This window comes from Entelurus aequoreus, linkage group LG13, assembly GCF_033978785.1.
Source record: "Entelurus aequoreus isolate RoL-2023_Sb linkage group LG13, RoL_Eaeq_v1.1, whole genome shotgun sequence".
NCBI lineage: Eukaryota > Metazoa > Chordata > Actinopteri > Syngnathiformes > Syngnathidae > Entelurus > Entelurus aequoreus.
This window is the reverse complement of record NC_084743.1, coordinates 9,278,346-9,303,214: the sequence shown is the minus strand read 5'-3', so window position 1 is coordinate 9,303,214 and position 24,869 is coordinate 9,278,346. Positions and strand designations below refer to the sequence as shown.

The 24,869-nt window shown below is 38.9% G+C and overlaps 1 pseudogene; it reads left to right on the top strand.

Moving 5' to 3' along the window:
- LOC133663697 (mitogen-activated protein kinase kinase kinase kinase 4-like) overlaps positions 1–24,012 on the top strand; it is a 73,475-nt pseudogene extending 49,463 nt beyond the window's left edge.
- The last annotated feature ends 857 nt before the right edge of the window (positions 24,013–24,869 follow it).

Genomic DNA, 24,869 nt, shown 5'->3' with positions numbered 1-24,869 from the left:
ATAAATATGTATGTAGAGACATACTGTAATAACGAAGTAAATAATGAAGATTAAAAACCAATTACAATGTGTGTGTGTGTTAAAAGTTAAAGTACCAATGATTGTCACCAGGGCCGGCCCGTGGCATAGGCCGTATAGGCAAATGCTAAGGGCGCCGTCCATCAGGGGGCGCCACGCCAGTGCCACAAATGTTGGAGAAAAAAATAAAAAATAAATAAAAAAGTTGGTACTATTATTTCTAAATACAAAAAATAATCCCACGTTAATTAAAATGCAAAGTAAAGCCTATTTAATAGAAATATAATTTGTTACAACATTACGACCCCCCCCCCCCCCCCCCCCCCCCGCACGGTGCGCCCCCTCCCTTCCCTCCCTTCAACACAAGATGTCAAAACGGCCAAAACTGTCAGGTGCCCAGGGAAGAAAAAAGACAAAAGAAGAGGAGGAGAAACGAGAAAAAGACAGAGGTAGCAGGTAGGTAACGTTAGCCTACATGAAATTATTTGCCTGTTACAGAATGTGATAGTAACCTGGCTTTTTTAGCATTAAGCTAATGTTACATGATTCGGCAATTGCTAATCAATAAATAGCTAGTTCTGTTTTAACGTCGTGTTAATATTGTGGAGGGGGCTAAATTGTTATGGAGAATAATAATGTAACGTTAGGTAATTACAGTACTCCCACCTTACATTCCTCAGGGACATTTGTATTAGATCTTTTAAGCAGGTGTTTTTTGTTGACATTGTTATTGCCTTCTGGTTAGCTAATGTTTGCCCTGCAGGTAAGTCACTTTTCCACCCCTTTATATATTAGGTATAGTTGTAAGCCTAGTTGTTAAAGTGCACATCATTAATGTTAATTAAGCAATATCGCATGAGAGGGAATGCTGTTTTTTAATTTGAGCACTGCTGTGATTCGGTTAAAGATAATCATAACATTCTCATATAATATGTTCATTTGCTTTCTTTAAGTAAAAAAAAAAAGGTCAAAGACAAAGCTATTCGGTTTCTTGTGAGTATATACACTTCACTGCCGATGTGGGGGGGGGGGGGGGGGCGCCACCTAAAATCTTGCCTAGGGCGCCAGATTGGTTAGGGCCAGGCCTGATTGTCACACACACAATAGGTGTGGCGAAATTATTCTCTCCATCACCCTTGATCACCCCCTGGGAGGTGAGGGGAGCAGTGAGCAGCAGCGGTGGCCGCGCCCGGGAATCATTTTTTGGTGATTTAACCCCCAATTCCAAGCCTTTGATGCTGAGTGCCAAGCAGGGAGGTAATGGCTCCTATTTTTATAGTCTTTGGTATGACTCGGCCGGGGTTTGAACTCACAACCTACCCATCTCAGGGCGGACACTCTAACCACTGTGTGTGTGTGTGTGTGTGTGTGTGTGTGTGTGTGTGTGTGTGTGTGTGTGTGTGTGTGTGTGGGTGGGTGGGTGGGTGGGTGGGTGGGTGTGTGTGTGTGTGTGTGTGTGTGTGTGTGTGTGTGTGTGTGTGTGTGTGTGTAGCCATGTCAGACGGCACACGTGGTCAAGCGTGTCTGCGCCGCGTCAAAGCGGCCGGTGGCCTACTTTTTGGGGGGCCGCCGATGCGAGATGGCCCCGCCCACGTCGCCGTGAAGACCTCACCGTGGCAACGCGACGCCCGTCTCCACTTTGCACGCCGAGCAGGCTCTACTCATCACTTTTTTGACGCTGAAATAAGGCGTGGTAGTCATGTGTGTGTGCATAATTACACAACTGTGACGGAACAGCGCATAGAAAGTATCTGTGTGTGTGTGTGTGTGTGTGTGTGTGTGTGTGTGTGTGTGTGTGTGTGTGTGTGTGTGTGTGTGGGTGTGTGTGTGTGTGTGTGTGTGTGTGTGTGTGTGTGTGTGTGTGTGTTGCCCTTTAAGAGCTAAAACTCCTAGTGAGTGATTAAAGACTAACTGGCCTATGATGTCATCACGTTGCAACCACTTCAGCTAAAAAGTCTGTCTCATCTTTTGTGTGTGTCCTCCTCTTGTTTACAGCCAAACGTCGCTGGAGGTGAAAGGCAAGCGTTGCCGCGGCAACAGCGTGCAGCTCGACCACAAAGCTGCGGGATATTTATGGCCACGGCGGAAGGTTCTGTGGGCGCACCAAGGAAAGTACCTGAGTGACACGCCACTTGTGTGCCAACTCAGAATAAAGGAGTACTTTGGAAATGCTTCATAAAGTGGAAGAAAGTAGTGCAAAGTGTGAAAATAAACAGAAACTTGACACCAGCTGTGCTCTAAAGGGTGAGCGCGTGTGAGGATGTGCGCCTTACAGCATTTACTGACCACACTGGTCCCTTTGATGGTTGATACTGTCACCTGATTGGCTGTCAGTGTGTCACGCCCACTGATCACTTCCTGCGTTGCTAGGTTTCAATTGTAAATAGTTTGAACTAAAGTGTTATGTTCACTGACAATTGTAAATAGTTTGAACTAAAAGACGTATGTTAGGTTTACTCACAATGTAAATAGTTTGAACTAAAGTGTTATGTTCACTGACAATTGTAAATAGTTTTAACTAAAGCACGTATGTTAGGTTCACTGACCATTTTAAATAGTTTGAACTAAAACACGTATGTTAGATTTAATGACAATTGTAAATAGTTTTAATTATAACACATGTGTTAGGTTCACTGACAATTGTAAATAGTTTTAATTATAACACATGTGTTAGGTTCACTGACAATTGTAAATAGTTTTAATTATAACACATGTGTTAGGTTCACTGACAATTGTAAATAGTTTTAACTGAAACACTCCAGTTAGGTTCACTGACAATTGTAAGTAGTTTTAACTAAACCACTTCAGTTAGGTTCACTGACCATTTTAAATAGTTTGAACTAAAACGTTATGTTCACTGACAATTGTAAATAGTTTTAACTAAAGGTTTACTGACAATTGTAAATAGTTTTAACTAAAACACGTATGTTAGGTTTACTGAAAATTTTAAATAGTTTTAACTAAAACACGTATGCTAGGTTCACTGACCATTTTAAATAGTTTAAACTAAAACACGTATGTTAGGTTCACTGACAATTGTAAATAGTTTTAACTAAAGCACGTATGTTAGGTTCACTGACAATTGTAAATAGTTTTAACTAAAACACATATGTTAGATTTACTGACAATTGTAAATAGTTTTAACTAAAACACGTATGTTAGATTTACTGACAATTGTAAATAGTTTTAACTAAAACACTTAGGTTAGGTTCACTGACAATTGTAAATAGTTTTAACTAAAACACGTATGTTAGGTTCACTGACAATTGTAAATAGTTTTCACTGAAACACTTAGGTTAGGTTTACTGACAATTGTAAATAGTTTTAACTAAAATGTTATGTTCACTGACAATTGTAAATAGTTTTAACTAAAGCACGTATGTTAGGTTCACTGACAATTGTAAATAGTTTTAACTAACACACGTATGTTAGGTTCACTGACAATTGTAAATAGTTTTAACTAACACACGTATGTTAGGTTCACTGACAATTGTAAATAGTTTGAACTAAAACGTTATGTTCACTGACAATTGTAAATAGTTTTAACTAAAGCACGTATGTGAGGTTCACTGACCATTTTAAATAGTTTGAACTAAAACACGTATGTTAGGTTCACTGACAATTGTAAATAGTTTGAACTAAAACACTTAGATTAGGTTTACTGATGACTAAATAGTTTTAACCAAAACATTCTAAATGACTCTTTTGGGTCTGAAATGTCAAGTCTGCCAAAGTGGCAACTTAAGCGGGTTCCAAGGTAATTGGCCCCCTGTAGTCAGCTGGTCCTTTGAGCAAGGCAGCAGCTGGCAGACAGGAAGTCCGTGGTCCAGGACCATCCTGACAGACGCCTGTAAATACATCCTGTGTGTTCCGAGGGCAGGGCGGGGCCAACTTGTAGACCGCTGGAACGTCCTACGCCGAGGGTAATGGGGGGGTTGGCTACTGGTAAATATAGGTCATGTGACGGCGAGCCATGTTGGACTAAACAGAGACCCTGGTTTAGGAGGACCAGGAGACTTCTGCTGAGTGAAAGATCTTCTTTCCAGGACTTTAGGAGCGCAGACCCACTAAATGGAGATAACGCTCACATGTGAGTGAGAGAACTCCCCGCACTAACCATTGTTGACGTCTCCAGAGCATTCCATAACGTGGCCACATTATCCTTGCATAGACTTTTATTTTGACAGGGTTAAGAAATATGCATGTACAGTAGCATCTTCCCTCGCCGTACAGCCGCTCACCTTTTGCCCATTTTAACATTGCATTTTCCAGACTACAAGCCACTACTTTTTTCCCTACGCTTCGACCCCTGCGGCTTATAAAACGGTGAGGCTAATTCATGGAGTTTTCTCCGCTAATGGCCACGATGTTTAGAAAATCATAACAAATTGTTATGATGCACGCCTGACAACTTCCTGGTTCTGCTTTAAACCGGAAGTAAAACTGTCCACAGCATTTCTGCTCAAAAAGTTTCTCCGTTCATCACTCCAAGCAAGGTTTTTTTAAGTTTTACAATATAACTAAAGCAATTCTTACTTACTAAAGCGTCCCATGTGTGATGTCTGTAGGAGTGTTTTCATGCATATTTGTACGTGCTATCGTAATGTAATCAGGCTCATTAGCATTAGCAAATATGCTCGCATGTTTACGAGTGTCTGTGTTAGTATTATTTACTCACAATTACTTTCAATTTCACAAATTCCTCAGTAAATTCACCAAAACGTCACTGAGGAGTTATTGAGTCTGTTTAGCTGATTGGAGAGCTAGCTTGCGCAGCTAGTGGCTCCATGACCATGACTTCTGTTTTGTTTGATCAGCCGTTTTACTGCCGTGTTACAGACACCGTTTGGAAACAATTCATGTATGTAAATAAACATTTACAGAATATTCCTGTGTAAATAACTCATTTCACAACATACAGTATATATCTGCGACTTATAGTCCGGTGTGGCTAATATATGGAACATATTTAGTGGGTGTGGCTTATATACCCATACTTGCCAACCCTCCTGTTTTTAGCGGGAGAAACCCGGTATTCAGCGCCTCTCCCGACAAACTCCCGGTATTCAGCCGGAGCTGGAGGCCACGCCCCCTCCAGCTCAATGCGGACCTGAGTGGGGACAGCCTGTTCTCACGTCCGCTTTCCCACAATATAAACAGCTTGCCTGCCCAATGACGTCACATCTAGGGCTTTTAGAGAGTAGAGCGCACAACTGCGCACACAACAAGGAGACGAAGCAGAAGAACGAGGAAATTACAGACATGGCGACGGCGTCGACGAGCAAGATGAAGAAATAAACTTGCAAGTTCCAAAACGAATGGAAACAAGAATTTCAGTTCATCCGGGACAGTTGGAAGGGGAAGGTGTATGTTGCCTGTACATTTTGTAGTACAGACTCCTCCATTGAACACGGTGGCCGAAATGATATACTCATCATGAACGGAGAAGTTAAACAGGACAATACTGCCATCTAATGGATAGCCACCGGAACACTGAAATTCAAGTATTTTTTTTTTTCTATGTAAATAAAATAAATAAATATATATATATATATATATATATATATATATATATATATATATATATATATATATATATATATATATATATATATATATATATATATATATATATATATATATATATATATAGCTAGAATTCACTGAAAGTCAAGTATTTCATACATATATACATATATATATATATATATATATATATATACATATATATATATATATATATATATATATATATATATATATATATATATATATATATATATATATATATATATATATATATATGAAATACTCGAGTTGGTGAATTCTAGCTGTAAATAACCACGCCCCCAACCACCCCCCGCCCCCAAACCCCCACCCCCACCCGATACTGATAAAGCATGATAAAGCATGATACTGATAAAGCATGATAATGCATGATACTGCATGATACTGATAAAGCATGATACTGATAAAGCATGATACTGATAAAGCATGATACTGCATGATACTGATAAAGCATGATACTGATAAAGCATGATACTGATAAAGCATGATAATGCATGATACTGATAAAGCATGATACTGCATGATACTGATAAAGCACTATTTGAGAAGGACTGACATAAACATATGTTAAGGGAGCTAACGTGTTAGCATGTGTACATTAGCATGTGCTTTGATGTCTTCCATGTCAATGTTGTCATTTCAGCAAAATGACCAGGAGGACCTGCCCCCCCCCCCTCCCCCCTCACCCCCTCCAGCCAGACTGGCGTTTGCATTGTGAGGCGTGAGTGACTGACCCATAGTTCAGCTAAAAATAGCCCCGTCTAACCCAGGGAGGAAGGGGGCGGGGCTAAATCCCAGGATTGTTATGCTGCACTTTGGAAAGTGATCAAGTGGACAGAAGTGACATCACTACAACAGGAAGTCAACTTCTTTAACCTTTCAACTTTTAATCCCTCCCACTTTGTGATGTTTCAGTCACCAGCACTTGGGAACATACATGCATCCATTTTCTACCGCTTGTCCCTATCTCAGCTGCACACGGGCGGAAGGCGGGGTACACCCTGGACAAGTCACCACCTCATCACAGATGGACAACATTCACATTCACACACTAGGGACCGTTTAGTATATTGAAATATTGGGAACATGTCCGCCTCATAACTCCTGCTGCAACTTCTGTGGAGGACACTCAAACATAATAGCAATAATTACAAAGAAAATGTCCTTGAGATACAAAGTCAGAATTGTGAGATAAAAAGTCATAAATATGCAATAAAAAGTCGGAATTGTGAGATAAAAATTCATAAATATGCAATAAAAAGTCGGAATTATGAGATAAAAAGTCATAAATATGCAATAAAAAGTCGGAATTATGAGATAAAAAGTCATAAATATGCAATAAAAAGTCGGAATTATGAGATAAAAAGTCATAAATATGCAATAAAAAGTCGGAATTATGAGATAAAAAGTCATAAATATGCAATAAAAAGTCGGAATTATGAGATAAAAAGTCATAAATATGCAATAAAAAGTCTAAATGATAAGATGGTCATAATTGAGATAAAAGTCGAAATGATGAGATAAAAAGTCATAAATATGCAATAAAAAGTCGGAATTATAACATAACATAACATGTCATAATTATTAGATAAAAAGTCCTAAATATGCAATAAAAACTCTAAATGATAAGATAGTCATAATTGAGAAAAAAGTCGAAATGATGAGATAAAAAGTCATAAATGTGCAATTAAAAGTTAAAACTATGATAAAAAGTAGAACTTATGAGATAAATCTAAATTGAGATAAAAGTAAAAAAGATGAGATAAAAAGTCACATTCATTAGATAAGGTCAAAATTATGATAAAAAAGACGAAATTATGAAGTGAAATTATCAATGTATTTATTATCTCATTATTTAGTCATCATTTTGACTTTTTATCTCATAATTTCAATGTATCTTATTATGATTTATTATTCCATATTTAAGACTTTTTAACGCTCAATTGTGACTTTTTAAATCATAACTTACTTATTAAATCATAATTGTGACTTTTTATCTCATAATTTCGATTTTTCAATCCCATAATTATGACTTTTTAAAACAATGACTTCTCATAATTATGACTTTTTAAAACAATGACTTCTCATAAGTATGACTTTTTAACTCATAATTATGACTTTTTATTTTCCGATAATGATTTTTTATCTCATAATTGACTTATTAAATTGTAGTTTTGACTTTTTATGTCATAATTTAGACTTTTTATCCCATATGACTTTTTAAAACAATTTACTGATAAAATCATAACTTCTACTTATTCTCCCATAATTTTGGCATTTTATCTCATAACTTCTACTTATTATCTCGTAATTTTGACTTAGTATCTCATAATTTCGATTTTTTAAGCCCATAATGACTTTTTAAAACATAATGACTTCTCCTAATTATGACTTCTCATAATTATGACTTTTTTTTCTCTAATAATGATTTTTTATCTCATAATTGACTTATTAAATCATAATGTTGACTTTTTATCCCATAATGACTTTTTAAAACATAATGTACTGATAAAATCATAACTTCTACTTATTTTCCCATAATTTGGACTTTTTATCTCATAATTTCGATTTTTTAATCCCATAATTATGACTTTTTAAAACAATGACTTCTCATAAGTATGACTTTCTATCTCATAATTATGACTTTTTATTTTCTAATAATGATTTTTTATCTCATAATTGACTTATTAAAATTGTAATTTTGACTTTTTATCTCATAATTTAAATTTTTTATCCCATATGACTTTTTAAAACATAATTTACTGATAAAATCATAACTTCTACTTATTATCCTATAACTTTGGCATTTCATCTCATAACTTCTATTTATTATCCCATAATTATGGCATTTTATCTCATAACTTCTAGTTATTATCCCATAATTTGAATTTTTTATCTCATAATTTCGATTTTTTAATCCCATAATTATGACTTTTTATAACATAATTATGACTTCTCATAATTATGACTTTTTATCTCATAATTATGACTTTTTACTTTCTAATAATGATTTTTTATCTCATAATTGACTTATTAAATTGTAGTTTTGACTTTTTATGTCATAATTTAGACTTTTTATCCCATATGACTTTTTAAAACAATTTACTGATAAAATCATAACTTCTACTTATAATCCCATAATTTTGGCATTTTATCTCATAACTTCTACTTATTATCTCGTAATTTTGACTTTGTATCTCATAATTTCGATTTTTTAAGCCCATAATGACTTTTTAAAACATAATGACTTCTCCTAATTATGACTTCTCATAATTATGACTTTTTTTCTCTAATAATGATTTTATATCTCATAATTGACTTATTAAATCATAATGTTGACTTTTTATCCCATAATGACTTTTTAAAACATAATTTACTGATAAAATCATAACTTCTACTTATTATCCCATAATTTTGGCATTTTATCTCATAACTTCTACTTATTATCCCATAATTTGGATTTTTTATCTCATAATTTCGATTTTTTAATCCCATAATTATGACTTTTTAAAACATAATTATGACTTCTCATAATTATGACTTTTTATCTCATAATTATGACTTTTTATTTTCTAATAATGATTTGTTTATCTCATAATTGACTTATTAAATTGTAGTTTTGACTTTTTATGTCATAATTTAGACTTTTTATCCCATATGACTTTTTAAAACAATTTACTGATAAAATCATAACTTCTACTTATTATCCCATAATTTTGGCATTTTGATCTCATAACTTCTACTTATTATCTCATAATTTCGACTTTTTAAGCCCATAATGACTTTTTATAACATAATGACTTCTCCTAATTATGACTTCTCCTCATTATGACTTCTCATAATTATGACTTTTTTTTCTCTAAAAATGATTTTTTATCTCATAATTGACTTATTAAATCATAATGTTGACTTTTTATCCCATAATGACTTTTTAAAACATAATGTACTGATAAAATCATAACTTCTACTTATTATCCCATAATTTTGGCATTTTATCTCATAACTTCTACTTATTATCCCATAATTTGGATTTTTTATCTCATAATTTCGATTTTTTAATCCCATAATTATGACTTTTTAAAACATAATTATGACTTCTCATAATTATGACTTTTTATCTCATAATTATGACTTTTTATTTTCTAATAATGATTTGTTTATCTCATAATTGACTTATTAAATTGTAGTTTTGACTTTTTATGTCATAATTTAGACTTTTTTTTTATCCCATATGACTTTTTAAAACAATTTACTGATAAAATCATAACTTCTACTTATTATCCCATAATTTTGGCATTTTGATCTCATAACTTCTACTTATTATCTCATAATTTCAACTTTTTAAGCCCATAATGACTTTTTATAACATAATGACTTCTCCTAATTATGACTTCTCCTCATTATGACTTCTCATAATTATGACTTTTTTTTCTCTAAAAATGATTTTTTATCTCATAATTGACTTATTAAATCATAATGTTGACTTTTTATCCCATAATGACTTTTTAAAACATAATGTACTGATAAAATCATAACTTCTACTTATTATCCCATAATTGTGACATTTTATCTCATAATTTGAACTTATTATCCCATAATTATGAGATAACATTTTAGTGGTGGAACTGAGCTTCCGTAGCTGACATTTCCTGGACAACTTCCGACGGGACACATTAGAAGTGAGGGACAGGAAGTGAGACGGACCATAAATAAAAAAGAGTCTTTGGTTAGCGGGCTGCTGATTTAATTTGAATTAGTTTTCATGTTTCACTTTATCAAGCCAAGCAGTTTGATGTTTTAAACGCAGGTACGTACAGAACATCTTGAGGAAATAGGAAACTTGCCCATCGGTCGGAAGAACAACAATGTTGTGTGTGTGGTCGTCATGACAACACCAGACAGGCTGAGAAGAGCATCTTGACTCTTCCCGCCGTGACAGCAGCGGTCCTGAGTCTGCCCGGCTACAGGAGGAAGTGTCTGAGAGGCTCTGCTCCAATGGGAAGCCTGCATCCCGCTCAGCTGCTCCAGGCTTATGGCCACCAGCCAATCAGACGGCAGGATGGCTGGTCACGTGACCGCCAACTCCGTTTGTATGTTTTTTCCCCCTAAAGCCGATGAAAACAAAGCTAATAATAATGAGGACGCCAGTCGGCTGAGCCTGCAGAGTGCGAGCAGGAAGACTATTTGGGACGCCGTGTTGCTATGGCAACCAGTGGGGTACACAGGAAGTTGTTTTCCACACTTCAACATATTTGTGGCCTCCTTTTAACTTCTTGGTGGAAATATGCACGCGCTCAAAGATGAGATGAGGATGCATCAATAGTCCATTTTAGTAGAAGCACAATCTAAGATTGTAAAAAGACACACAAACAAACGTAACTTGTTTTCCAGACTATAGATCGCACCGCTTTATAAGCCACACCCACTCAATTTTACAAGGAAACAATATTGTTCCATATATAAGTGGCAGATATATACGTTGTGAAATGACTTATTTACACAGAAATATTTATTTATATACCTTATGTGTTTCCAAACGGTGTCTGTAAGACGGCAGTAAAACGGCTGATCAAACAAAACAGAAGCCATGGTCATGGACCCACTAGCTGCGCAAGCTAGCTCTCCGAGCAGCTAAACAGGCTCAGTAACTTTTTAAATTCACAAAAGTGAAACAACACAAAAAGAATGACATTGTGAGTTAATAATACTAACACAGACTCCTGAAAAACGTGTTAGCATATTAGCTCGTGCTAAAGACGCTAGCTTCACTGCATCACGATGGCGCGTACAAATATGCATGAAAACACTTTGACACACATGGGACGCTTTAGTACGTAAGAATTGTTTTAGTTATATTGTAAAACTTACAAGCGTCGCTTGGAGCGATGAATGAAGTAATCCATACGAGTAGAAACGCTATGGACGGCTAGAAGATGGAATGGCCCTTGCAGTTTGGGGTAAAAACGCGAGCACCTGCAATGAGCGAGTTCGTCCAAAAGATGGCGCCATAGCACAAACAATAAAACACCCTCGCCCTTTTATTACGGCCGTCATTATTAGAGCACAAATTAGAGAAGTCGTCATCTAGTCCCGCCCCTGCAATGCCATCAGTTTACTTGACTTTTCTCCAGACTTGTTTTTATTACGTGCAGGAATGTAGTGTCGCGTAGAGCTGCAACTAACGACTATCTTCATAGTCCACTAGTCATTCACTATGTTAATGATCGGTCCACTAGTCATCCACTATCTTAAAGATCGGTCCACGACTATCTTAACGTTTGGCCCACTCGTCATCGACTATCTTAACAATCGGTCCACTAGTCATCGACTATCTTAACGATCGGTCCACTAGTCATCGACTATCTTAACGATCGGTCCACTAGTCATCGACTATCATAACGATCGGTCCACGACTATCTTAACGTTTGGCCCACTCGTCATCGACTATCTTAACAATCGGTCCACTAGTCATCGACTATCTTAACGATCGGTCCACTCGTCATTGACTATCTTAACAATCGGTCCACTAGTCATCGACTATCTTAACAATCGGTCCACTAGTCATCGACTATCTTAACGATCGGTCCACTAGTCATCGACTATCTTAACGATCGGTCCACGACTATCTTAACGTTTGGCCCACTCGTCATCGACTATCTTAACAATCGGTCCACTAGTCATCGACTATCTTAACGATCGGTCCACTAGTCATCGACTATCTTAACAATCGGTCCACTAGTCATCGAATATCTTAACGATCGGTCCACTAGTCATCGACTATCTTAAAGATCGGTCCACTAGTCATCGACTATCTTAATGATCGGTCCACTAGTCATCGACTATCTTAACGATCGGTCCACTAGTCATCGACTATCTTAAAGATCAGTCCACTAGTCATCAACTATCTTAATGATCGGTCCACTAGTCATCGACTATCTTAACGATCAGTCCACGACTATCTTAACGTTTGGCCCACTCGTCATCGACTATCTTAAAGATCGGTCCACTAGTCCTCGACTATCTTAACGATTGGTCCACTAGTCATCGACTATCTTAACGATTGGTCCACTAGTCATCGACTATCTTAACGATCGGTCCACTAGTCATCGACTATCTTAAAGATCAGTCCACTAGTCATCAACTATCTTAATGATCGGTCCACTAGTCATCGACTATCTTAACGATCGGTCCACTAGTCATCGACTATCTTAACGATCGGTCCACTAGTCATCGACTATCTTAACAATCGGTCCACTAGTCATCGACTATCTTAACGATCGGTCCACAAGTCATCGACTATCTTAACGATCGGTCCACGACTATCTTAACGTTTGGCCCACTCGTCATCGACTACCTTAACAATCGGTCCACTAGTCATCGACTATCTTAACGATCGGTCCACTAGTCATCGACTATCTTAACAATCGGTCCACTAGTCATCGACTACGATCGGTCCACTAGTCATCGACTATCTTAACGATCGGTCCACTAGTCATCGACTATCTTAACAATCGGTCCACTAGTCATCGACTATCTTAACGATCGGTCCACAAGTCATCGACTATCTTAACGATCGGTCCACGACTATCTTAACGTTTGGCCCACTCGTCATCGACTATCTTAACAATCGGTCCACTAGTCATCGACTATCTTAACGATCGGTCCACTAGTCATCGACTATCTTAAAGATCGGTCCACTAGTCATCAACTATCTTAATGATCGGTCCACTAGTCATCGACTATCTTAATGATCGGTCCACTAGTCATCGACTATCTTAAAGATCGGTCCACTAGTCATCGACTATCTTAATGATCGGTCCACTAGTCATTGACTATCTTACCGATCGCTCCACTAGTCATCGACTATCTTAATGATTGGTCCACTAGTCATCGACTATCTTAACGATCGGTCCACTAGTCATCGACTATCTTAAAGATCGGTCCACTAGTCATCAACTATCTTAATGATCGGTCCACTAGTCATCGACTATCTTAAAGATCGGTCCACTAGTCATCGACTATCTTAAAGATCGGTCCACTAGTCATCAACTATCTTAATGATCAGTCCGCTAGTCATCGACTATCTTACCGATCGCTCCACTAGTCATCGACTATCTTAATGATCGCTCCACTCGTCATCGACTATCTTAACGATCAGTCCACTAGTCATCGACTTTTTTTTCTAAACTTTGAACCCTGCGGTTTATAAAACGGTGCGGCTAATTGATGTATTTTTCCTCGTTGGCGGCCATGAAGCAAATAGTTTTCATAAAACACAAGCACTGACACTGAAAAGGTGTGTTATTGTTTGTGCTATGGCACCATCCTGTGGATGAGTTTGTTCACTGCAGGCTCTGCTGGGTGAATGGGAATTCCTTCTGTTTTGTGCTTTCAACCGGAAGTAGAAGTGCCGGTCCGTCTTCTAGCCGTCCGTAGCGTTTTTACTCATATGGATTCTCAATTCATCGCTCCAAACAACGTTTCCAAGTCGTACAATATAAGTCAAACATTTCTTACTTGCTAAACAAAAACAAAATGAACAAAATAATCTTTGTTAAACGTAAACAACGAGATTTATTTAGCTATGTGAGCATGGCTTTAGATTCATGCACTGACTGGGAGTCTTTGGGACAAACAACACCCCCCACTTGCTTTTCTCTGCTCCCTCCAGATGGCCACGCGTACTGTAGCCCCCCCGCCTACACACACACACACACACACACACACACACACACACACACACACACACACACACACACACACACTTCCTCCAATCTAAAGCACACCAGCTCAGACAGACCAACAACTGTCATTAAGGAGCAGGACTAGACGCTGGCTTTAATAAGTCATGCAGGGTGGGTGCTTGGCCAGGGGGCTGGAAACTGTGCCCGTTAGCACACTTCTTATCTCGGAAGTTAGCCCACTTCTTATCTCGGAAGTTAGCCCACTTCTTATCTCGGAAGTTAGCCCACTTCTTATCTCGGAAGTTAGCCCACTTTTTATCTCGGAAGTTAGCCCCCTTCTTATCTCGGAAGTTAGCCCACTTCTTATCTCGGAAGTTAGCCCACTTCTTATCTAAGAAGTTAGCCCACTTCTTATCTCGGAAGTTAGCCCACTTCTTATCTCAGAAGTTAGTACACTTCTTATCTCAGAAGTTAGCCCACTTCTTATCTCGGAAGTTAGCCCACTTCTTATCTCGGAAGTTAGCCCACTTCTTATCTCGGAAGTTAGCCCCCTTCTTATCTCGGAAGTTAGCCCACTTCTTATCTCGGAAGTTAGCCCACTTCTTATCTCGGAAGTTAGCCCACTTCTTATCTAAGAAGTTAGCCCACTTCTTATCTCGGAAGTTAGCCCACTTCTTATCTCAGAAGTTAGTACACTTCTTATCTCAGAAGTTAGCCCACTTCTTATCTCGGAAGTTAGCCCACTTCTTATCTCGGAAGTTAGCCCACTTCTTATCTCGGAAGTTAGCACACTACTTATCTCGGAAGTTAGCCCACTTCTTATCTAAGAAGTTAGCCCACTTCTTATCTCGGAAGTTAGCACACTTCTTATCTCGGAAGTTAGCCCACTTCTTATCTCAGAAGTTATCCCACTTCTTAGCTCGGAAGTTATCCCCCTTTTTATCTCGGAAGTTATCCCACTTCTTATCTCGGAAGTTAGCACACTTCTTATCTCGGAAGTTAGCCCACTTCTTATCTCGGAAGTTAGCCCACTTCTTATCTCGGAAGTTAGCCCACTTCTTATCTCGGAAGTTAGCCCACTTCTTATCTCGGAAGTTAGTACACTTCTTATCTCGGAAGTTAGCCCACTTCTTATCTCAGAAGTTATCCCACTTCTTATCTCGGAAGTTATCCCACTTCTTATCTCAGAAGTTATCCCACTTCTTATCTCGGAAGTTAGCCCACTTCTTAGCTCAGAAGTTATGCCCCTTCTTATCTCGAAAGTTATCCCACTTCTTATCTCGGAAGTTATCCCACTTCTTATCTCGGAAGTTATCCCCCTTCTTATCTCGGAAGTTAGCCCACTTCTTATCTCGGAAGTTATCCTACTTCTTAGCTCAGAAGTTATCCCCCTTCTTATCTCGAAAGTTATCCCACTTCTTATCTCGGAAGTTAGCCCACGTCTTATCTCGGAAGTTATCCCACTTCTTAGCTCGGAAGTTATCCCACTTCTTATCTCGGAAGTTATCCCACTTCTTATCTCGGAAGTTATCCCACTTCTTATCTCTCTGAACGCACTCGTCAAACACCACAAAGCAGGGGTTCCTCAGCTTTTTTACCTCACGGCCCGACTTTTCCACTACACAGGGGCCCGGGGCCCACTCAAATATTATAACTTAATTAGTAATCTTGGATTTTAATCCTATCCAATAATTATATCTAACCTAGTTTCCGTTTTGCAGGATAAAATTTGTCAGAGATATGAAATCATGTGTTCATCGCAAAGATCATTGTCCAGGCTTAGCTCAGACTGATTACAAAAATAAATATACATCAAAAGAAGGGACTAAAAACTAACTAAATTAACAATAAATATTAATGACTAGGATTCTTAAATAAACTTTAAAATACAGCTTCACCACTTTAATCATAATTTTGGCGCTTAAAGAAACTTCTCTATGACTTTACTTCTGTTGGTTTGATATTGACATTACTGCCACAAGTGGTGGAAAAGTGTATTACAACCGAGTACCCATAAGGAGCACAGCTGAGAACAGATATTTTGGGGCGGCCCTATGGTAAAGAAACACTGCCATAAAGTATACACAACTGTCATAAGGACTTGGACTTGCATTTGTAACATGTACTCCAACATGATGCTTAAACAAGAGAACAACCGGACAGTAGTTGTCATAATCGGCTATTTTTTCTAAATATGGCAATAAAAACAGATTTCATTATCAAAAACAATCCATATTTATTAGCATGCACAAAAGTACACACGACATTCCGAGGAAGTCACGGCGTCTTTGGAACGAGGGCCGCTACATTTTAGCCTCGGCCTCAGTCAACACTTTCATTGGCCAAATAAAAGCCTTGCCACAAATAGTTCCAAATCAAACACTACGAGCATGACAGGATTATTCCAGCAAAGAGTCGCTGACTCGTCACGTTCGGATAAACAAAAGCTTGATCGCCGATCCTTTAGGATGATGCAATCTCCGATCCGGGGGAGGGGGAAGATAACAAGATGGTTTTATTTTGGAAAAGCACGACCGTAGAGATACAACTTCCTGTTATTTGGGAAATGCAGAAAAGCCGGAGCGCACATTCCACTCAGGTTACTGACGGCCGCGCTCACCCTGGGCCAACTTTCCATCTGGACTTTAGCTCTGGGTACTCGCAGTATTCAGGTCAGGGGGTCCAGGTCTTTGCCACTGAGGGCCACACTCTGACTAATCAAAGCCTGCAAGGCCAATTGGAAGTTTTTCATTTTGTTAAACAAATACAACATAGAATGTATTTTGGGACTATAGAGCACACCCACATATAGGCCACACCCACTGAATTTGAGAAGAAAACTATATGTTCCATACATTAGCCGCACTGGACTATAGGTGACAGATATATATGGAGGTGACACTTGAGGCTAAAGGCTAAGCTAATACTGGTGCACAAAGCAACACTTCCTGTTGATGGCACGCTGGACAAAGGTCAGGGCGACTCACTTCCTGTCGCTGTGTTCTACTTCCTGTGTGGTCGCCAGCGAGTGGCAGGAACATCAGCAGCTAGCTAGTCGCTACTTTGTAGTTTATAGACGCTAACAATGTACTCACTTCTTGTACTACTGCAACTATACGTCTTATACTTCATCACATATAGTATTTATCACCATGTTGAAGTACTACAATACTGTACTTGTCATGTATCACATACAACAACGTAATAGATGTCATATATCACATACAACAACGTAATACATGTCATATATCACATACAACAATGTAATAGATGTCATATATCACATACAACAATGTAATAGATGTCATATATCACATACAACAATGTAATAGATGTCATATATCACATACAACAATGTAATAGATGTCATATATCACATACAACAATGTAATAGATGTCATATATCACATACAACAATGTAATAGATGTCATATATCACATACAACAATGTAATAGATGTCATATATCACATACAACAATGTAATAGATGTCATATATCACATACAACAATGTAATAGATGTCATGTATCACATACAACAATGTAATAGATGTCCTGTATCACATACAACAATGTAATAGATGTCATGTATCACATACAACAATGTAATAGATGTCATATATCACATACAACAATGTAATAGATGTCATATATCACATACAACAATGTAATAGATGTCGTGTATCACATACAACAATGTAATAGATGTCATATATCACATACAACCATGTAATAGATGTCATAAATCACATACAACAATGTAATAGATGTCATATATCACATACAACAATGTAATAGATGTCATGTATCACATACAACAATGTAATAGATGTCATGTTTCACATACAACTATGTAATAGATGTCATATATCACATACAACAATGTAATAGATGTCATATATCACATACAACAATGTAATAGATGTCAACAATGTAATAGATGTCATATATCACATACAACAATGTAATAGATGTCATATATCACATACAACCATGTAATAGATGTCATAAATCACATACCACAATGTAATAGATGTCATATATCACATACAACAATGTAATAGATGTCATGTATCACATACAACAATGTAATAGATGTCATATATCACATACAACAATGTAATAGATGTCATATATCACATACAACAATGTAATAGATGTCATGTATCACATACAACAATGTAATAGATGTCATGTATCACATACAACAATGTAATAGATGTCATATATCACATACAACAATGTAATAGATGTCAACAATGTAATAGATGTCATATATCACATACAACAATGTAATAGATGTCAACAATGTAATAGATGTCATATATCACATACAACAACGTAATAGATGTCATATATCACATACAACAATGTAATAGATGTGATATATCGCATACAACAATGTAGTACATGTCATGTATCACATACAACAATGTAATAGATGTCATATATCACATACAACAATGTAATAGATGTCATATATCACATACAACAATGTAATAGATGTCATATATCACATACAACAATGTAATAGATGTCATATATCACATACAACAATGTAATAGATGTCATATATCACATACAACAACGTAATAGATGTCATATATCACATACAACAATGTAATAGATGTCATATATCACATACAACAATGTAATAGATGTCATGTATCACATACAACAATGTAATAGATGTCATATATCACATACAACAATGTAATAGATGTCATATATCACATACAACAATGTAATAGATGTCATATATCACATACAACAATGTAATAGATGTCATATATCACATACAACAACGTAATAGATGTCATATATCACATACAACAACGTAATAGATGTCATATATCACATACAACAATGTAATAGATGTCATATATCACATACAACAACGTAATAGATGTCATTCTATTCTATGCCATTCACCTAACACCAACCATTCACCAAACACCAACCATTCACCAAACACCAACCATTCACCAAACACCAACCATTCACCAAACACCAACCATTCACCAAACACCAACCATTCACCTAACACCAACCATTCACCTAACACCAACCATTCACCTAACACCAACCATTCACCAAACACCAACCATTCACCAAACACCAACCATTCACCAAACACCAACCATTCACCAAACACCAACCATTCACCAAACACCAACCATTCACCTAACACCAACCATTCACCTAACACCAACCATTCACCTAACACCAACCATTCACCTAACACCAACCATTCACCTAACACCAACCATTCACCTAACACCAACCATTCACCAAACACCAACCATTCACCAAACACCAACCATTCACCTAACACCAACCATTCACCAAACACCAACCATTCACCTAACACCAACCATTCACCTAACACCAACCATTCACCAAACACCAACCATTCACCAAACACCAACCATTCACCAAACACCAACCATTCACCAAACACCAACCATTCACCAAACACCAACCATTCACCTAACACCAACCATTCACCAAACACCAACCATTCACCTAACACCAACCATTCACCTAACACCAACCATTCACCTAACACCAACCATTCACCAAACACCAACCATTCACCTAACACCAACCATTCACCTAACACCAACCATTCACCTAACACCAACCATTCACCAAACACCAACCATTCACCTAACACCAACCATTCACCTAACACCAACCATTCACCTAACACCAACCATTCACCTAACACCAACCATTCACCTAACACCAACCATTCACCAAACACCAACCATCCACCTAACACCAACCATTCACCAAACACCAACCATTCACCTAACACCAACCATTCACCTAACACCAACCATTCACCAAACACCAACCATTCACCTAACACCAACCATTCACCAAACACCAACCATTCACCTAACACCAACCATTCACCTAACACCAACCATTCACCTAACACCAACCATTCACCAAACACCAACCATTCACCAAACACCAACCATTCACCAAACACCAACCATTCACCAAACACCAACCATTCACCAAACACCAACCATTCACCTAACACCAACCATTCACCAAACACCAACCATTCACCTAACACCAACCATTCACCTAACACCAACCATTCACCAAACACCAACCATTCACCTAACACCAACCATTCACCTAACACCAACCATTCACCTAACACCAACCATTCACCTAACACCAACCATTCACCTAACACCAACCATTCACCAAACACCAACCATTCACCTAACACCAACCATTCACCAAACACCAACCATTCACCTAACACCAACCATTCACCTAACACCAACCATTCACCAAACACCAACCATTCACCAAACACCAACCATTCACCTAACACCAACCATTCACCTAACACCAACCATTCACCAAACACCAACCATCCACCTAACACCAACCATTCACCAAACACCAACCATTCACCTAACACCAACCATTCACCTAACACCAACCATTCACCAAACACCAACCATTCACCTAACACCAACCATTCACCAAACACCAACCATTCACCTAACACCAACCATTCACCTAACACCAACCATTCACCTAACACCAACCATTCACCAAACACCAACCATTCACCAAACACCAACCATTCACCAAACACCAACCATTCACCAAACACCAACCATTCACCAAACACCAACCATTCACCAAACACCAACCATTCACCTAACACCAACCATTCACCAAACACCAACCATTCACCTAACACCAACCATTCACCTAACACCAACCATTCACCAAACACCAACCATTCACCTAACACCAACCATTCACCTAACACCAACCATTCACCTAACACCAACCATTCACCTAACACCAACCATTCACCTAACACCAACCATTCACCAAACACCAACCATTCACCTAACACCAACCATTCACCAAACACCAACCATTCACCTAACACCAACCATTCACCTAACACCAACCATTCACCAAACACCAACCATTCACCAAACACCAACCATTCACCAAACACCAACCATTCACCAAACACCAACCATTCACCTAACACCAACCATTCACCAAACACCAACCATTCACCTAACACCAACCATTCACCTAACACCAACCATTCACCTAACACCAACCATTCACCTAACACCAACCATTCACCTAACACCAACCATTCACCTAACACCAACCATTCACCTAACACCAACCATTCACCTAACACCAACCATTCACCTAACACCAACCATTCACCAAACACCAACCATTCACCTAACACCAACCATTCACCTAACACCAACCATTCACCTAACACCAACCATTCACCTAACACCAACCATTCACCAAACACCAACCATTCACCTAACACCAACCATTCACCTAACACCAACCATTCACCTAACACCAACCATTCACCTAACACCAACCATTCACCTAACACCAACCATTCACCTAACACCAACCATTCACCTAACACCAACCATTCACCTAACACCAACCATTCACCTAACACCAACCATTCACCTAACACCAACCATTCACCTAACACCAACCATTCACCAAACACCAACCATTCACCTAACACCAACCATTCACCAAACACCAACCATTCACCTAACACCAACCATTCACCTAACACCAACCATTCACCTAACACCAACCATTCACCTAACACCAACCATTCACCTAACACCAACCATTCACCAAACACCAACCATTCACCTAACACCAACCATTCACCTAACACCAACCATTCACCTAACACCAACCATTCACCTAACACCAACCATTCACCAAACACCAACCATTCACCAAACACCAACCATTCACCTAACACCAACCATTCACCAAACACCAACCATTCACCTAACACCAACCATTCACCTAACACCAACCATTCACCTAACACCAACCATTCACCTAACACCAACCATTCACCTAACACCAACCATTCACCTAACACCAACCATTCACCTAACACCAACCATTCACCTAACACCAACCATTCACCTAACACCAACCATTCACCTAACTTGTCAAATCTGTGCCATTTCATTGTTCAATGATTATTATCTATGTCTAGCTTGTGTGCTATTGTGTGCTTAGCTGTTGTGTAGCTGCTAGCTCCTAGTAGCCTATAGCCTAGCATGTTTACCTTTTGTATATATATACATGTATATATGTATACACTCTGCTTGTATCGCACATGATATCACACACAAGTAAACACTGCTTGTATCGCAGATGATATCACACACAAGTAAACACTCTGCTTGTATCGCACATGATATCACACACAAGTAAACACTGCTTGTATCGCAGATGATATCACACACAAGTAAACACTCTGCTTGTATCGCACATGATATCACACACAAGTAAACACTCTGTATCGCACATGATATCACACACAAGTAAACACTGCTTGTATCGCACATGATATCACACACAAGTAAACACTCTGCTTGTATCGCACATGATATCACACACAAGTAAACACGCTGCAGAACTGCTTGTATCGCACATGATATCACACACAAGTAAACACTCTGCTTGTATCGCACATGATATCACACACAAGTAAACACTCTGTATTGCACATGATATCACACACAAGTAAACACTGCTTGTATCGCACATGATATCACACACAAGTAAACACTCTGCTTGTATCGCACATGATATCACACACAAGTAAACACTCTGCTTGTATCGCACATGATATCAGACACAAGTAAACACGCTGCAGAACTGCTTGTATCGCACATGATATCACACACAAGTAAACACGCTGCAGGACTGCTTGTATCGCACATGATATCACACACAAGTAAACACTCTGTATCGCACATGATATCACACACAAGTAAACACTGCTTGTATCGCACATGATATCACACACAAGTAAACACTCTGCAGGACTGCTTGTATCGCACATGATATCACACACAAGTAAACACGCTGCAGAACTGCTTGTATCGCACATGATATCACACACAAGTAAACACGCTGCAGGACTGCTTGTATCGCACATGATATCACACACAAGTAAACATGTTTTTGCATGTGTATCAGAGTTTAAATGCAAGGTGGTACGCCAACATTTTTAAGTTTTCTTACAAAATGTTGACTTTTGTCGAGTAAAATGACGACTCTTTCCATAACGTATCGAGCTTTTCTTTTAAAATTGCGACTTATTGAGTAAAATTCCAACTTTTATCATAATATTGCACACATTTTCCGTTTTTCTTGTAAAATTTTGACTTGCGTTGAGTGACACGACGACTTTTGTTATAATACTGCCAAAATTCTACCTTTTCCTTGTGAAATTCCAACTCATTTTTCACAACAAGCTTTTTTTTATATTTGCATAGTATGTATATATTATTAATGTTGTAAATACACTTCTTTATATATCAAGAAAGGCTGGTCCTAAAGAGGGAGGCATTTTTCGGAGGTCTCAAGAAGGTGTGAAATACAAGAATGTGTGTGTGTGTGTGTGTGTGTGTGTGTGCGTGTGTGTGTGTGTGTGTGTGTGTGTGTGTGTGTGTGTGTGTGTTGGACGGACCTATCCCCCCCATGCAGCACAGAGAACCATTCCAGCGACAGGAAAGAAGGCCTCGGTGGGCAGTGGCGTGCACAAATGCGCAAACGCCGCCCATCCAATGGCGCTGAAGCCTGTCACGGGGATGGAATCTCCTCAAATCGGTGCAATGGAGGCCCTCGCCGCCATGTGCACGCCGCAGCTAACCGGGGCGTAGATGTCAGGGGGATGAGGATGAGGAGCAGGAGGAGGTGTAGATGTCAGGGGGATGAGGATGAGGAGCAGGAGGAGGTGTAGATGTCAGGGGGATGAGGAGGAGGAGGAGGAGAAAGGACCAGCCCTCCTTTTTCTTGGAGTCAATATGGGCAGGAGCAGATAAATAATGGATGTGACAAGCAGGCCAGCTGAGCATCAATAGGATGGAACGTTGAAAGGCATGTTTGTGCTCCCACACGGACATAAATCAATAAACACATCCATAAATATACACACTAACCTTATAAACTTGTCCATAGGTGCCATTCCCCACCACTTCCACCAGCTCGAAGATGCCGGCGGGGTCCTGTGTGAGGAAACAAGCGCTCCGTTATCGTGCTGAACACAGCGGTCACCGCGCGAGGGTGTGTTTGATGCGAGAGCCGGCAGCGCCCGGCCTGACACCGCGGCGGAGACGAGACAAAGAGGAGCCCCGGTTAGCGGTTCTTTTTGAGCCCGCTAAACAAGCCCCGACGCCGGGCAGAGATTGGAACTCACCCGCAGCGCCGCCAGGTCGATGTCCACCAGGCTCTTGGCCGGGGATTCGTTCGCCATTTTTACGAGCGGTTAAACGGCGGAAATTCAGCAAGGCGACTTAAATATTCTTCACGCAAACATCGGACGAGTCATCGTTGGCAAAATAAATGTTCTTTCTGTGGTTAAAATCCTCTTCGATGACGGCGACCCTTCCTCCGGTGGAGCCTCCACCGCCGCGACACTCACACCGACTGACCCCGGTGACAGTGGCCGCCTCACAGCGCCTCTGTCCCCGCCTTCTCCTCCTGATCGCTCCGCCCCCAGCAGGGCCGGATCTACTTT